This window comes from Bos indicus, chromosome 24, assembly GCF_029378745.1.
Source record: "Bos indicus isolate NIAB-ARS_2022 breed Sahiwal x Tharparkar chromosome 24, NIAB-ARS_B.indTharparkar_mat_pri_1.0, whole genome shotgun sequence".
Taxonomy (NCBI): Eukaryota; Metazoa; Chordata; class Mammalia; order Artiodactyla; family Bovidae; genus Bos; species Bos indicus.
This window is the reverse complement of record NC_091783.1, coordinates 589,631-606,722: the sequence shown is the minus strand read 5'-3', so window position 1 is coordinate 606,722 and position 17,092 is coordinate 589,631. Positions and strand designations below refer to the sequence as shown.

At 39.2% G+C, this 17,092-nt stretch overlaps 1 pseudogene; it reads right to left on the bottom strand.

Annotated features, from left to right (window-relative positions):
* Positions 1 to 14,837: 14,837 nt before the first annotated feature.
* Positions 14,838 to 16,006, bottom strand: LOC139179332 (olfactory receptor 5D18-like; annotated as a pseudogene).
* Between the last annotated feature and the right edge of the window lie 1,086 nt (positions 16,007 to 17,092).

Here is a 17,092-nt window from a genome sequence, read left to right as displayed (position 1 = left end):
TTCAAAAATACGATGTTAAAGAAAAGAAGAAGGAAAAGAAAGAGAGAAAAAACAAACAAACAAAAACAAACAAGGTCGCGAAAATTATAAAGAAAGTACAGGTACAAAATTGATAACTAATACCAGAAAGCAAAAATTAAAAATCTAGAGTATTTTGATTTCTTCTGTGATTTGTTGGTTATTCAGCAGCGTGTTGTTCAGCCTCCATATGTTGGAATTTTTAATAGTTTTTCTCCTGTAATTGAGATCTAATCTTACTGCATTGTGGTCAGAAAAAATGCTTGGAATGATTTCTATTTTTTTGAATTTACCAAGGCTAGCTTTATGGCCCAGGATGTGATCTATCCTGGAGAAGGTTCCATGTGCGCTTGAGAAAAAGGTGAAATTCATTGTTTTGGGGTGAAATGACCTATAGATATCAATTAGGTCTAACTGGTCTATTGTATCGTTTAAAGTTTGTGTTTCCTTGTTAATTTTCTGTTTAGTTGATCTATCCATAGGTGTAAGTGGGGTATTAAAGTCTCCCACTATTATTGTGTTATTGTTAATTTCTCCTTTCATACTTGTTAGCATTTGTCTTACGTACTGTGGTGCTCCCGTGTTGGGTGCATATATATTTATAATTGTTATATCTTCTTCTTGGATTGATCCTTTGATCATTATGTAGTGACCTTCTTTGTCTCTTTTCACAGCCTTTGTTTTAAAGTCTATTTTATCTGATATGAGTATTGCTACTCCTGCTTTCTTTTGGTACCTATTTGCATGGAAAATCTTTTTCCAGCCCTTCACTTTCAGTCTGTATGTGTCCCCTGTTTTGAGGTGGGTCTCTTGTAGACAACATATGTAGGGGTCTTGTTTTTGTATCCATTCAGCCAGTCTTTGTCTTTTGGTTGGGGCATTCAACCCATTTACATTTAAGGTAATTACTGATAAGTATGTTCCCGTTGCCATTTACTTTATTGTTTTGGGTTCGAGTTTATACACCATTTTTGTGTTTCTTGTCTAGAGAGTATCCTTTAGTATTTGTTGGAGAGCTGGTTTGGTGGTGCAGAATTCTCTCAGCTTTTGCTTGTCTGAAAAGCTTTTGATTTCTCCTTCATACTTGAATGAGATCCTTGCTGGGTACAATAATCTGGGCTGTAGGTTATTTTCTTTCATCATTTTAAGTATGTCTTGCCATTCCCTCCTGGCTTGAAGAGTTTCTATTGAAAGATCAGCTGTTATCCTTATGGGAATTCCCTTGTGTGTTATTTGTTGTTTTTCCCTTGCTGCTTTTAATATTTGTTCTTTGTGTTTGATCTTTGTTAATTTGATTAATATGTGTCTTGGGGTGTTTCTCCTTGGGTTTATCCTGTTTGGTACTCTCTGGGTTTCTTGGACTTGGGTGATTATTTCCTTCCCCATTTTAGGGAAGTTTTCCACTATTATCTCCTCAAGTATTTTCTCATGGTCTTTCTTTTTGTCTTCTTCTTCTGGAACCCCTATGATTCGAATGTTGTAGCGTTTAATATTGTCCTGGAGGTCTCTGAGATTGTCCTCATTTCTTTTAATTCGTTTTTCTTTTATCCTCTCTGATTCATTTATTTCTACCATTCTATCTTCTAATTCACTAATCCTGTCTTCTGCCTCTGTTATTCTACTATTTGTTGCCTCCAGAGTGTTTTTAATTTCACTTATTGCATTATTCATTATATATTGACTCTTTTTTATTTCTTCTAGGTCCTTGTTAAACCTTTCTTGCATCTTCTCAATCCTTGTCTCCAGGCTATTTATCTGTGATTCCATTTTAGTTTCAAGATTTTGGATCAATTTCACTATCATTATTCGGAATTCTTTATCAGGTAGATTCCCTATCTCTTCCTCTTTTGTTTGGTTTGGTGGGCATTTATCCTGTTCCTTTATCTGCTGAGTATTCCTCTGTCTCTTCATCTTGTTTAAATTGCTGAGTTTGGGGTGTCCTTTCTGTATTCTGGCAGTTTGTGGAGTTCTCTTTATTGTGGCGTTTCCTCACTGTGTGTGGGTTTGTACAGGTGGCTTGTCAAGGTTTCCTGCTTAGGGAAGCTTGTGTCGGTGTTCTGGTGGGTGGAGCTGTATTTCTTCTCTCTGGAGTGCAATGAAATGTCCAGTAATGAGTTATGAGATGTCTATAGTTTTGGGGTGACTTTGGGCAGCCTGTATCTTGAAGCTCAGGGCTGTGTTCCTTTGTTGCTGGAGAATTTGCTTGGTATGTCTTGCCCTGGAACTTATTGGCCCTTGTGTGGTGCTTGGTTTCAGTGTCGGTATGGGGGCATTTGATGAGCTCCTGTCAATGAATGTGCCTTGGAGTCAGGAGTTCCCTGGAGTCAGGGTTTGGACTTAAGTCTCCTGCTTCTGATTATCGGTCTTATTTTTACAGTAGTTTCAAAACTTCTCCTTCTATATAGCACCATTGATAAAACATCTACATTAAAGATGATAAGTTTCTCTACAGTGAGGGTCACTCAGAGAGGTTCACAGGGTTACATGGAGAAGAGAAGAGGGAGGAGGGAGTTAGAGGTGACCCAAATGAGATGAGGTGAATCAATAGTGGAGAGAGTGGGCTAGCCAGTAGTCACTTCCTTATGTGCACTCCACAACTCGACCACTCAGAGATGTTCACGGGGTTATACAGAGAAGAGAAGAAGGAGGAAGGTAACAGAGGTGGCCAGAAGGATAAAAGGGGGGAATGAAAAGGAGGGAGACAGATCCAGCCAGTAATCAGTTCCCTAAGTGTTCTCCACCGTCTGGAACACACAGAAATTCACAGAGTTGGGTAGAGTAGAGAGGGGTTAGGGAGGAGACACAGGCGACCTGGTGGAGAAAAAGGAGGGTCCAAAGGGAGAGAGAGCAGTCAAGCCAGTAATCTCACTCCCTAGTGAAAAATGGGTCCTGAAGATTGGGTCCTTATAGGTACAAAATTGGTAACAAATACATAAAAGCAAAAATTAAAAATCTAGAGTAGAGTTTGGAATTTCAAAAATACGATGTTAAAGAAAAGAAGAAGGAAAAGAAAGAGAGAAAAAACAAACAAACAAAAACAAACAAGGTCGCGAAAATTATAAAGAAAGTACAGGTACAAAATTGATAACTAATACCAGAAAGCAAAAATTAAAAATCTAGAGTAGAGTTTGGAATTTCAAAAATACGATGTTAAAGAAAAGAAGAAGGAAAAGAAAGAGAGAAAAAACGAACAAACAAAAACAAACAAGGTCGCGAAAATTATAAAGAAAGTACAGGTACAAAATTGATAACTAATACCAGAAAGCAAAAATTAAAAACCTAGAGTAGAGTTTGGAATTTCAAAAATACAATGTTAAAAAAAAAAAAAGAAGAAGAAGAAAAATAAAGAGAGAAAACAAACAAACAAATACGAACAATGTCACAAAAATTATAAAGAAAATACAGGTACAAAATTGATATCAAATACCAAAAAGCATAAATTAAAAATCTAGAGTAAAGTTTGGAATTTCAGATATACAATGTTATATAAAAGAAGAAGAGAAAGAAACAGAGAAGAAGAAGGAAAAAAAAAAGTCACAGAAATTATATAAAAAAAAACTATAGGTACAAAATTGATAACATATACCAAAAAGCGAAAATTAAAAATCTAGAGTAGAGTTTGGAATTTCAAAAATACAATGTTAAAGAAAAGAAGAAAAAAACAAAAACAAAAAAAATCAAACAAACAACAACAAAAAAACAAGGTCAAAAAATTATAAAATATATATATATATATATGAAGTTTGCTGAAGAAGAAAAAAATAGGGTCTTTTTTTTTTTTTTGCAAAGTAATAGGTTATAAAAGTGAAAATTAAAGGAACAATAGAGGACTTAAAATTTTTTTTAATTAAAAAAAAAAGAAAGAAAGAATGATCGTAAAAATAATAAAAATATATCTAGGACTTTTTTTTTTTTTTTTTTGTGGGTGTTGTGGGTTCAGTTCATTTTTGGCTAGTTCCTTGGTCAGATTTATATTTCTCAAGATCTATAGGCCCCTTCCTATGTAGTCCGTAGTAACCACAGGGTTTTGATCTATTGCCTGTAGCTTCCAAGGCGTTTCCCTCTGTTATATCTTCTTCTGTTTGCTAGTCTCTTCAGTATCTGGTTTCCGCCCTGACACAAAGGGGACGGTGGAGGACACTTTTTTTTTTTTTTTTTTTTAGGCTTACTTGTTCAGTCGCGCTGTGGGGAGGGAGGGAGGGATGCTGCAAACAAATAACACTGGCGTGGGCTCGCAGTGCCTCAGCCACCCTGGGTCTGCCCCTGCTCACGGCGCGTGTAGCCTCCCTGTCCACACTGCTCGGACTCTAGGTTGTTCCGCCGGGAACAATCCGAGGCTGGCCCTGGGCTGCCTGCACCTCCCAGGTCCAAGCCGCTCAGGTTCAGGCACTCGGGTAGTCCTCAGAGGCTCAGACTCAGTTGGGCCTGCGTTTTGTGCTCTTCCCAGGTCCGAGCAGCTCAGGTGATGAGGTGTTTGGCGAGCGCAATGCTGCAACTTATCGCCTCCCCGCCACTTGGTTATCTGGGTGTAAAACCGGCGCACCTTCTCAGGCAGATGTTGACCGTCCAGACCCCCAAGAAGTTTTAGTTAGCAAAGAAGCTTGCTTACAGTTTTATAGATAATGTCTCTCTGGGGCTGCGATTGCCCCCTTCCGGCTCTGGCTGCCTGTCACCGGAGGGGGAAGATCTGCAGCCGGCTATCTCTGTTCAGTCCTTTGTTCCGTGCGCGGGCCTGGCAGTCTTAGGTTAGGGCTGGCTTTTCGCGTGGTAGATATCCCACAGTCTGGTTTGCTAGCCCAAATTATTTCGCTCAGATAGCGCTCAGGGTATTCAGGCCAGATTCTTACTCTCAGCGATGCAGCCCACGCTGTGCCTCCTTGCCCAGCCCCGGCTTGCTAATGGCGGATGCAGGCGTCTGCGCTGCTTCTCCGCTGGGGGAGTTACCGTAGGGCTCGCAATCTGCGAGTTTTAATTGTTTATTTATTTTTTCTCCCTGTTATGTTGCCCTCTGTGCTTCCAAAGCTTGGCACAGATTCGGCAGTGAGAAGGTTTCCTGGTGTTTGGAAACTTCTCTCTTTTTAAGATTCCCTTCCCGGGACGGAACTCCGTCCCTCCCTCTTTTGTCTCTTTTTTTTTTGTTTTTAATATTTTTTCCTACCTCCTTTCGAAGAGTTGGGTTGCTTTTCTGGGTGCCTGATGTCCTCTGCCAGCATTCAGAAGTTGTTTTGTGGAATTTACTCGACGTTTAAATGCTCTTTTGATGAATTTGTGGGGGAGAAAGTGTTCTCCCTGTCCTATTCCTCTGCCATCTTGGCTCCTCCCCGAAGATCTTGTATTTCTAATTTGCCAGATTGAATAGGTCTGGATGCTAGTAACTACCTTCTTCTCGTATGTTGAATATGGTCATATAGGCAACTGGTTTTCAACTCTTAGGGCAACTCCAAGTACTGTTTTTTTTAAAGCTAGGAGTTTAGTTGCGAGGGTTTTTCTTGTGACTCAACTGGTAAAAAATCCACATGCAATGCGGGATACCTGGGTTCGATCCCTGGGTTGGGAAGATTCCCTGGAGAAGGGAAAGGCTACCCACTCCAGTATTCTGGCCTGGAGAATTCTATGGACTAGCCCATGGGGTCACAAAGAATCATACATGACACAGCAACTTTCACTTTCACTTTCTTTAGTTGAGAAGGATACAGACATTTTATTCAGGAAAGAAAAAAAAAAGAACTGATAATGTTTTTGATGTCTTCATAGGCAGAACAATAGCTTGAAATGCATGTTAGGCAGCTACTCACCATGGTTCCTTTTTGTATGTAAAATTTTCTGAGATCTAGTCTACCATTTTTAAGTCTCTGGTGGACTCTATCACTAGAGAAAGAAATGGTAACCCACTCCACTATTCTTGCCTGGGAAATCCTGTGGATAAAGGCTCCTGGGGGACTAGAGTCCATGGGGTTGCAAAAGAATTGGACACAACTGAGTGACTAAACAACAATCATAGCTGGTTATGTTGCCACACTGGAGCTCTTTTGAAAACACATTCGGAATATAGACCAAGTCTTATCAACCTTCATTCATGCCAAGTAACCTGCATATACAATATACAAAAATATCCAAAATGAAAACACAGTATTTATTCAATTAAAAAAATTATTGTTGAGCTATTTCAACTCCTGAAAGATGATGCTGTGAAAGTGCTGCACTCAATATACCAGCAAATTTGGAAAACTCAGCAGTGGCCACAGGACTGGAAAAGGTCAGTTTTCATTCCAATCCCAAAGAAAGGCAATGCCAAAGAATGCTCTAACTATCGCACAATTGCATGCATCTCACATGCTAGTAAAGTAATGCTCAAAATTCTCCAAGCCAGGCTTCAGCAATACGTGAACCGTGAACTTTCTGATGTTCAAGCTGGTTTTAGAAAAGGCAGAAGAACCAGAGATCAAATTGCCAACATCTGCTGGATCATGGAAAAAGCAAGAGAGTTCCAGAAAAACATCTATTTCTGCTTTATTGACTATGCCAAAGCCTTTGACTGTGTGGATCACAATAAACTGTGGAAAATTCTGAAAGAGATGGGAATACCAGACCACCTGACCTGCCTCTTGAGAAATCTGTATGCAGGTCAGGAAGCAACAGTTAGAATTGGACATGGAACAACAGACTATTCCCAAATAGGAAAAGGAGTTCATCAAGGCTGTATATTGTCACCCTGTTTATTTAACTTATATGCAGAATACATCATGAGAAACGCTGGGCTGGAAGAAGCACAAGCTGGAATCAAGATTGCCGGGAGAAATATCAATAACCTCAGATATGCAGATGATACCACCCTTATGGCAGAAAGTGAAGAGGAACTCAAAAGCCTCTTGATGAAAGTGAAAGTGGAGAGTGAAAAAGTTGGCTTAAAACTCAACATTCAGAAAACGAGGATCTTGGCATCCAGTCCCATCACTTCATGGGAAATAGATGGGGAAACAGTGTAAACAGTGTTAGACTTTATTTTTTTAGGCTCCAAAATCACTGCAGATGGTGACTGCAGCCATGAAATTAAAAGATGCTTACTCCTTGGAAGGAAAGTTATGACCAACCTAGATAGCATACTCAAAAGCAGAGAAATTATTTTGCCAACAAAGGTCCGTCTAGTCAAGGCTATGGTTTTTCCTGTGGTCATGTATGGATGTGAGAGTTGGACTGTGAAGAAGGCTGAGCACCGAAGAATTGATGCTTTTGAACTGTGGTGTTGGAGAAGACTCTTGAGAGTCCCTTGGACTGCAAGGATATCCAACCAGTCCATTCTGAAGGAGATCAGCCCTGGGATTTCTTCGGAGGGAATGATGCTGAAGCTGAAACTCCAGTACTTTGGCCACCTATGTGAAGAGCTGACTCATCCAAAAGACTCTGATGCTGGGAGGGATTGGGGGCAGGAGTAGAAGGGGATGACAGAGGATGAGATGGCTGGATGACACCACTGATTCAATGGACGTGAGTCTGAGTGAACTCTGGGAGTTGGTGATGGACAGGGAGGCCTGGCGTGCTCCGATTCATGGGGTTGCAAAGAGTCGGACATGACTGAGCGACTGAACTGAACTGAACTGATTGTTGTATCATTGACTCAGTATTGCACTCTAACCTCCTTGTTTCTCAGGCTGTAGTCTCCTGGATAAAACTCCAATGTTGAAATATGTCTCCTAAAACTCTGTCTCTTCTGTTATCTAAACCAGGGTACATAATACCTATTTTATAAAAGTATCTCTCTTAAGGACTTGAAATTTTTCCTCTGAAACCTTCTATTATACTTACTGTTTTCTATCTTATAAAATTTCTACTTTTTATTATTTAAAAAATTTTTTAAATTTAAATTTATTTATTTTGTTGGAGGCTAATTACTTTACAATATTGTATTGGTTTTGCCATACATCAACATAAATCCACCACAGGTATACACGTGTTCCCCATCCTGAACCCCTTCCCACTTCCCTCCCTGTACCATCCCTCTGGGTCATCCCAGTGCACCAGTCCCGAGCATCTTGTATCATGTATCAAACCTGGACTGGCAATTCATTTCTTATATGATATTATACATGTTTCAATGCCATTCTCCCAAATCATCCTACCCTCTCCCTCTCCCACAGAGTCCAAAAGACTGTTCAATACATCTGTGTTGATTTTGCTGTCTCGCATACAGGGTTATTGTTACCATCTTTCTAAATTCCATATGTATGTGTTAGTATACTGTATTGGTGTTTTTCTTTCTGGCTTACTTCACTTTGTATAATAGGCTCCAGTTTTATCCATCTCATTAGAACTGATTCAAATGTATTCTTTTTAATGGCTGAGTAATACTCCATTGTGTATATGTACCACTGATTTCTTATCCATTCATCTGCTGATGGACATCTAGGTTGCTTCCATGTCCTGGCTATTATAAACAGTGCTGCTATGAACATTGGGGTACATGTGTCTCTTTCCATTCTGGTTTCCTTGGTGTGTATGTCCAGCAGTGGGATTGCTGGGTCATAAGGCAGTTCTATTTCCATTTTTTAAAGGAATCTCCACACTGTTCTCCATAGTGGCTGTACTAGTTTACATTCCCACCAACAGTGTAAGAGGGTTCCCTTTTCCCCACATCCTCTCCAGCATTTATTGCTTGTAGACTTTTGGATTGCAGCCATTCTGACTGGTGGAAATGGTACCTCATTGTGGCTTTGATTTGCATTTCTCTGATAATGAGTGATGTTGAGCATCTTTTCATGTGTTTGTTAGCCATCTGTATGTCTTCTTTGGAGAAATGTCTGTTTAGTTCTTTGGCCCATTTTTTTGATTGTGTTGTTTATTTTTCTAGAATTGAGCTGCAGGAGTTGCTTATATATTTTTGAGAATAGTTGCTTGTCAGTTGCTTCATTTGCTATTATTTTCTCCCATTCTGAAGGCTGTCTTTTCACCTTGCTTATAGTTTCCTTTGTTGTGCAGAAGCTTTTAAGTTTAATTAGGTCCCATTTGTTTAATTTTGCTTTTATTTCCAGTATTCTGGGAGGTAGATCATAGAGGATCCTGCTGTGATTTATGTTGGAGAGTGTTTTGCCTATGTTATCCTCTAGGAGTTTTATAGTTTCTGGTCTTACATTTAGATCTTTAATCCATTTTGAGTTTTTGTGTGTGTGTATGGTGTTAGAAAGTGTTCTAGTTTCATTCTTTTACAAGTGGTTGACCAGTTTTCCCCGCACTACTTGTTAAAGAGATGGTCTTTTCTCCATTGTATATTCTTGCCTCCTTTGTCAAAGATAATGTGTCCATAGATGCATGGATTTATCTCTGGGCTTTCTATTTTGTTCCATTGATCTATAGTTCTGTCTTTGTGCCAGTATTATACTGTCTTGATGACTGTGGCTTTGTAGTAGAGCCTGAAGTCAGGCAGGTTGATTCCTCCAGTTCCATTCTTCTTTCTCAAGATTGCTTTGGCTACTTGAGGTGTTTTGTATTTCCATACAAATTGTGAAATTATTTGTTCTAGCTCTGTGAAAAATACCGTTGGCAGCTTGATAGGGATTGCATTGAATCTATATATTGCTTTGGGTAGTATACTCATTTTCACTACATTTATTCTTCCGATCCATGAACATGGTATATTCCTCCATCTATTAGTGTCCTCTTTGATTTCTTTCACCAGTGTTTTGTAGTTTTCTATATATAGGTCTTTAGTTTCTTGAGGTAGATATATTCCTAAGTATTTTATTCATTTTGTTGCAATGGTGAATGGAATTGTTTCCTTAATTTCTCTATTTTCTCATTATTAGTGTATAGGAATGCAAGGGATTTCTGTGTGTTGATTTTGTATCCTGAAACTTTACTATATTCATTGATTACCTCTAGTAATTTTCTGGTGGAGTCTTTAGGGTTTTCTATGTAGAGGATCATTTCATCTGCAGTGAAAGTTTGACTTCTTCTTTTCCAATTTGGATTCCCTTTATTTCTTTTTCTACTCGGATTGCTGTGACCAAAACTTCCAAAACTATGTTGAATAGTAGTGGTGAAAGTGGGCACACTTGTCTTGTTTCTGACTTTAGGGGAAATGCTTTCAATTTTTCACCATTGAGGATAATGTTTGCTGTGGGTTTGTCATATATAGCTTTTATTATGTCAAGGTATGTTCCTTCTATTCCTGCTTTCTGGAGAGTTTTTATCATAAATGGATGTTGAATTTTGTCAAAGGCTTTCTCTGCATCTATTGAGATAATCATATGGTTTTTATTCTTCAATTTGTTAATGTGGTGTATTACATTGATTGATTTGCAGATATTGAAGAATCCTTGCATCCCTGGGATGAAGCCCACTTGGTCATGGCATATGACCTTTTTAATGTATTGTTGGATTCTGTTTGCTAGAATTTTGTTAAGGATTTTTGCATCTATGTTCATCAGTGATATTGGCCTGTAGTTTTCTTTTTTTGTGGCATCTTTGTCAGGTTTTGGTATTAGGGTGATGGTGGCCTCATAGAATGAGTTTGGAAGTTTACCTTCCTCTGCAATTTTCTGGAAGAGTTTGAGCAGGATAGGTGTTAGCTCTTCTCTAAATTTTTGGTAGAATTCAGCTGTGAAGCCGTCTGGACCGGGGCTTTTGTTTGCTGGAAGATTTTTAAGATGGGTCTCTTAAGATTTTCTATTTCTTCCTGGTCCAGTTTTGGAAAGTTGTACTTTTCTAAGAATTTGTCCATTTCTTCCATGTTGTCTATTTTATTGGCATATAATTGCTGATAGTAGACTCTTATGTGGAGAAGGCAATGGCACCCTACTCCAGTACTCTTGCCTGGAAAATCCCATGGACAGAGGAGCCTGGTGGGCTGCAGTCCATGGGGTTGCTACAAGTCAGACACGACTGAGCAACTTCCCTTTCACTTTTCACTTTCATGCTTTGGAGGAGGAAATGGCAACCCACTCCAGAATTCTTGCCTGGAGAACCCCAGGGACAGGAGAGCCTGGTGGGCTGCCATCTATGGGGTCGCAGAGAGTCGGACACGACTGAAGCGACTTAGCAGCAGCCGCAGTCTCTTATGATCCTTTGTATTTGTGTGTTGTCTGTTGTGATCTCTCCATTTTCATTTCTAATTTTTTTGATTTGATTTTTCTCCCTTTGTTTCTTGATGAGTCTGGCTAATGGTTTGTCAATTTTATTTATCCTTTCAAAGAATCAGCTTTGGTCTATGGTCTCTTTTGTTTCTTTTGCATTTATTTCTGCTCTAATTTTTAAGATTTCTTTCCTTCTACTAACCCTGGGCTTCTTCATTTCTTCCTTTTCTAGTTGCTTTAGGTGTAGAGTTAGGTTATTTATTTGACTTTTTTCTTGTTTCATGAGGTATGCCTGTATTGCTATGAACTTTCCCCTTAGTACTGCCTTTACAGTATCCCACAGGTTGTTACAACAATCCACAGGTTGTTGTGTTTTCATTTTCATTCATTTCTACGCATATTTTGATTTCTTTTTTGATTTCTTCTGTGATTTGTTGGTTATTCAGCAGTGTGTTATTCAGCCTCCATATGTTGAAATTTTTAATAGTTTTTCTCCTGTAATTGAGATCTAATCTTACTGCATTGTGGTCAGAAAAGATGCTTGGAATGATTTCAATTTTTTTTGAATTTACCAAGGCTAGATTTATGGCCCAGGATGTGATCTATCCTGGAGAAGGTTTTATGTGTGCTTGAGAAAAAGGTGAAATTCATTGTTTTGGGATGAAATGTCCTATAGATATCAATTAGGTCTAACTGGCCTATTGTATCATTTAAAGTTTGTGTTTCCTTGTTAATTTTCTGTTTAGTTGATCTATCCATAGGTGTGAGTGGGGTATTAAAGTCTCCCACTATTACTGTGTTATTGTTAATTTTCCCTTTCATACTTGTTAGCATTTGTCTTACATATTGCGGTGCTCCTATGTTGGGTGCATATGTATTTATAATTGTTATATCTTCTTCTTGGATTGATCTTTGATCATTATATAGTGTCCTTCTTTGTCTTTTTTTGCAGCCTTTGTTTTAAAGTCTATTTTATCTGATATGAGTATTGTTACTCCTGCTTTCTTTTGGTCTCTATTTGAGTGGAATATCTTTTTCCAGCCCTTCACTTTCAGTCTGAATGTGTCCCCTGTTTTGAGGTGGGTCTCTTGTAGACAACATCTATAGGGGTCTTGTTTTTGTATCCATTCAGCCAGTCTTTGTCTTTTGGTTGGGGCATTCAACCCATTTATGTTTAAGGTAATTATTGATAAGTATGATCCTGTTGCCATTTACTTTATTGTTTTGGGTTCGAGTTTATACACCGTTTTTGTGTTTCCTTTCTAGAGAAGATCCTTTAGTATTTGTTGGAGAGCTGGTTTGGTGGTGCTGAATTCTCTCAGCTTTTGCTTGTCTGTTAGGCTTTAGATTTCTCCTTCATATTTGAATGAGATCCTTGCTGGGTACAGTAATCTGGGCTGTATGTTATTTTCTTTCATCACTTTAAGCATGTCTTGCCATTCCCTCCTGGCCTGAAGAGTTTCTATTGAAAGATCAGCTGTTATCCTTATGGGAATCCCCTGTGTGTTTGTTGTTTTTCCGTTGCTGCTTTTAATATTTGTTCTTTGTGTTTGATCTTTGTTAACTTGATTAATATGTGTCTTGGGGTGTTTTGCCTTGGGTTTATCCTGTTTGGGACTCTCTGGGTTTCTTGGACTTGGGTGATTATTTCCTTCCCCATTTTAGGGAAGTTTTCAACTATTATCTCCTCAAGTATTTTCTCATGGTCTTTCTTTTTGTCTTCTTCTTCTGGGACTCCTATGATTCGAATGTTGGGGCATTTAATACTGTCCTGGAGGTCTCTGAGATTGTCCTCATTTCTTTTAATTCGTTTTACTTTTTTCCTCTCTGATTCATTTATTTCTACTATTCTATCTTCTACTTCACTAATCCTATCTTCTGCATCCATTTTTCTACTATTTGTTGCCTCCAGAGTGTTTTTGATCTCATTTATTGCATTATTCATTATATATTGACACTTTTTCATTTCTTCTAGTTCCTTATTAAACCTTTCTTGCATCTTCTCAATCCTTGTCTCCAGGCTATTTATCTGTGATTCCATTTTGATTTCAAGATTTTGGATCATTTTCACTATTATTAGAAATTCTTTATCAGGTAGATTCCCTATCTCTTCCTCTTTGGTTTGGTTTGGTGGGCATTTATCCTGTTTCTTTACGTGCTGAGTATTCCTCTGTCTCTTCATTTTGGTTATATTGCTGAGTTTGGGGTGGCCTTTCTGTATTCTGGCAGTTTGTGGAGTTCTCTTTATTGCGGAGTTTCCTCACTGTGGGTGGGTTTGTATGGGTGGCTTGTCACGTTTTCGTGGTTAGGGGAAGCTTGTGTCAGTGTTCTGGTGGGTGGAGCTGGATTTCTTCTCCCTGCAGTGTAATGAAGTGTCCAGTAATGAGTTATGAGATGTCAGTGGATTTGGAGTAACTTTGGGCAGCTTGTATATTGAAGCTCAGAGCTGTGTTCCTGTGTTGCTGGAGAATTTGCATGGTATGTCTTGCTCTGGAACTTGTTGGCCCTTGTGTGGTGCTTGGTTTCAGTGTAGGTATGGAGGCGTGTAGGTAAGCGGCACACTTTCTCAGGCGGATGTTGACTGTCCAGAACCACAAGAAGTCTTAGCTAACAAAGAAGCCTGCTTGCAGTTTGGTAGATAATGTCTCTCTGGAAATGCGATTGCCCCCTTCTGGCTCTGGCTGCCTGTTTGCAGCCGACTAGCTCTGAACAGTCCTTTGGGGACTGGTGGTGTCTTAAGTTAGGGCTTTTCGCGTGGTAGCTATCGCACAGTCTGGTTTGCTGTCCCAGTTAATTCCCTCAGATTGCCCTCAGGGCATTCAGGCCTGGTCCTTACTCTAAGCAATGCAGCCGGCGCCTCCCTGCCCAGCCCCCGCTTGCTAGTGGCGGGTGCAGGCATCTGTGCTGCTTCTCCAGTGGGGGAGTTACCAATGGGCACATAAATTGTGGGTTTTAATTATTTATTTATTTTTCCTCCCAGTTATGTTGCCCTCTGTGGTTCCAAGGCTCGCCACAGACTCGGCAGTGAGAGTGTTTCTTGGTGTTTGGAAACTTCTCTCTTTTTAAGACTCCCTTCCTGGGATGGAGCTCTGTCCCTACCTCTTTTGTCTCTTTTTTTTTGTCTTATATTTTTTCCTACCTCCTTTCAAAGACAATGGGCTGCTTTTCTGGGTTTCTGATGTCCTCTGCTGGCATTCAAAAGTTGTTTTGTGGAATTTACTCACCGTTTAAATGTTCTTTTGATGAATTTGTGGGGGAGAAAGTTGTCTTCCCATCCTATTCCTCTGCCATCTTAGGACCGCCCCCCAATTTCTACTTTTTAAAGTGCCCTACTATCATCACTGAATTTTCATTCCTTGAAGGATGAACACTATGTCTTAACTGCTATTTGTACTTTTTGTAAGAGGAATGCATGTTATTATTGAGAGCCTAGTCTACCATAGGTATTAAAAAAGGAGGATGAAATTAACAATTATTAAGATTACACAAGTATGCCACATGATATTTATGTCCTTTAATCTTTGTAATCAGATTATTTTGTCTAAAATTTTAGATGAAAAAGATTTGAAAGATTGCTAACTTTTTTTCCAGTAAGGAAGAGATAAAGTCAAGTTTAGTACAGTTAAGCAAAACACATGTACTTTCTATTTTATGTATTAACACTTCATTAATAATAAAAATTTCTTTTTATCAACCAACCTTTGCAGACACAGTTTGTTTACATATCAAGGGCAAAATCTTCCAGAATAATGTTTAGTACGAAAATATTTTAGAGTCCATGATGTTGGAGACTGTGTCTTTGACATCCTTATTTGTCAGACTGTAGATCAGGGGATTCAACATGGAGGTGACCACCATGTAAAACACAGACACCACTTTGTGTGCCTGGAGGGTGTGGAGCTGGGCACACAGTAGAGGAAGAGGATGGTGCTGGGGAAGATGCTGATGGCAGTCAGGTGGGAGGTGCAGGTGGAGAAGGCTTTGCCGCAACCACAGGCTGAACGCATCTTGAGGATGGTGACAACCATAAACACATAAGTCAGGAGAATGATGAAGAGTGTGCTGACCTCATTAAAGGTGGCAGAAATGAAAAGCAGCAACTGGTTGAGATAAGTATCAGAGCAAGAGGGGGGAAGCAGGGAGGAGAACTCACAGAAGAAGTGATCGATTGTGTTGAAACCTTGAAATGATAATTTGATAACAGTACAGGTGAGTATCAAGGAGAAAGCTACACCACAAGCATAAGATCCAACCACTAACGTGGCACAGAGTCTCTGGGACATGGCCGCCATGTACAGCAGAGGGTTGCAGATGGCCACGAGGCAGTCATAGGCCATCACAGCTAATAAAAAGGACTCAGTCACCACAAAGGTACAAAAGAAAAAGAATTGTATTTCACAGCCTACAACTGAAGTGGTTCTGTCTTCTACCATGAGGTTCGGCATGGTCTTGGGAGCAACGATGGAGGAATAACAGAAATCCACAAAGGAGAGGTGGCTGAGGAAAAAGTACATGGGGGTGTGCAGTTTGGGGTTAATTTTGATGGTTACAATCATCCCAGGATTCCCTGCCACAATGACACTGTGCTGCTGCTGCTAAGTCGCTTCAGTCGTGTCCGACTCTGTGCGACCCCACAGACGCAGCCCACCAGCCTCCTCCAATGCATGAAAGTGAAAAGTGAGAGGGAAGTTGCTTAGTCCTGTCTGACTCTTAGCGACCCCGTGAACTGCAGCCTACCAGGCTCCTCAATCCATGGGATTTTCCAGGCAAGAGTACTGGAGTGGGGTGCCATCGCCTCCTCCGACAGTGACACTGGAGATGGTGAAGAATGTCAAGAAGAGGGGCACTTGCAACTCTGGGTAATCGGAGAAGCCCAGGAGAGTGAACACGGCCCAACTTTTATTTCTCTCTGATAGAAACATGGCTTCTGTTTGTCAGAATCTGAATCAGTCTTAGAAAGAAAAATAGTAAGGGAAATAAGGATGTAAGACACTTGGTTAAAGCCACCTTTCCAAAGCTGGAAGATGAAGCAAAGTGTCTCTTTTAGAATCTGTGTATTTTCTATGCATGCTATGCTAAATGTCTAAAATTTTTTAAAATTACAAGCATTTAAACATTTAAGTAAAATTATAGTTAGTGAACTTTCTTAGTTCTCAATTTTAGTTTTTAATATTTCAAAGTAAAAAAATGAGTTCAAGTCACTTGGGATTATTTTAAATGAAATCCTCCACAATACTTTTGGATTTCTTGAACATTATAATTTCATAAAAGATTAATTTACCCTAGTATCAGAGCTACTTGTTTCAGTTGTATAACTAATAGCAAAAATGATAAACTTCTAAACAAAATAAATTTTGCTTTGTATGTTCAGAATGTGACATTAAAATTGACACCCCTAACACTGTACATTTGTCCCTTTACTATTCATTCCATATAGCACTTTAATAGTTGTTTTGCTTCTGACTCAGTAAACTTGTTTTCAAAATAAATTATAATTTTTCACAGAGTGTGCTTCTCAACCTAGCAAGTCCGTTTGTCAATCCTCCATCATTGTTTGAGGAATAATAATATTGAAAAAATAATAGAGATAATCTAGTCTAGTTATTTATTCTAGAGATGTCCAAACAGAAGATGGAGATTTTTGATTTTCCCTGTACCATGCAAATAAGGCCCAATTTACACATCTATGACATGAACCTTGATCCAGGCTCCCAGCAATTATCCATTGGTCTACAGTAATCTTGATCCTTGTTCAAGGTACAGATGCTATTTTCTTTATTTATTATCATGCTTTTAATTTATGACAAACAGGAGACTATGGGAATGTGCCTGATGAAAGTATTCATATCACAGAGCTATACTAGAAAGCATCAAAGAAAGAAATTTGAGAAAAATATTCTCTCAGAAAGAATAGCTATCCTTATTAAAGATTCTGACTTAGAAATGTCCAGTTCTTGGCCTTTCTCTCTCTTTTTTCTCTCTTCAAGGCACATAGGGTATTTATTCTG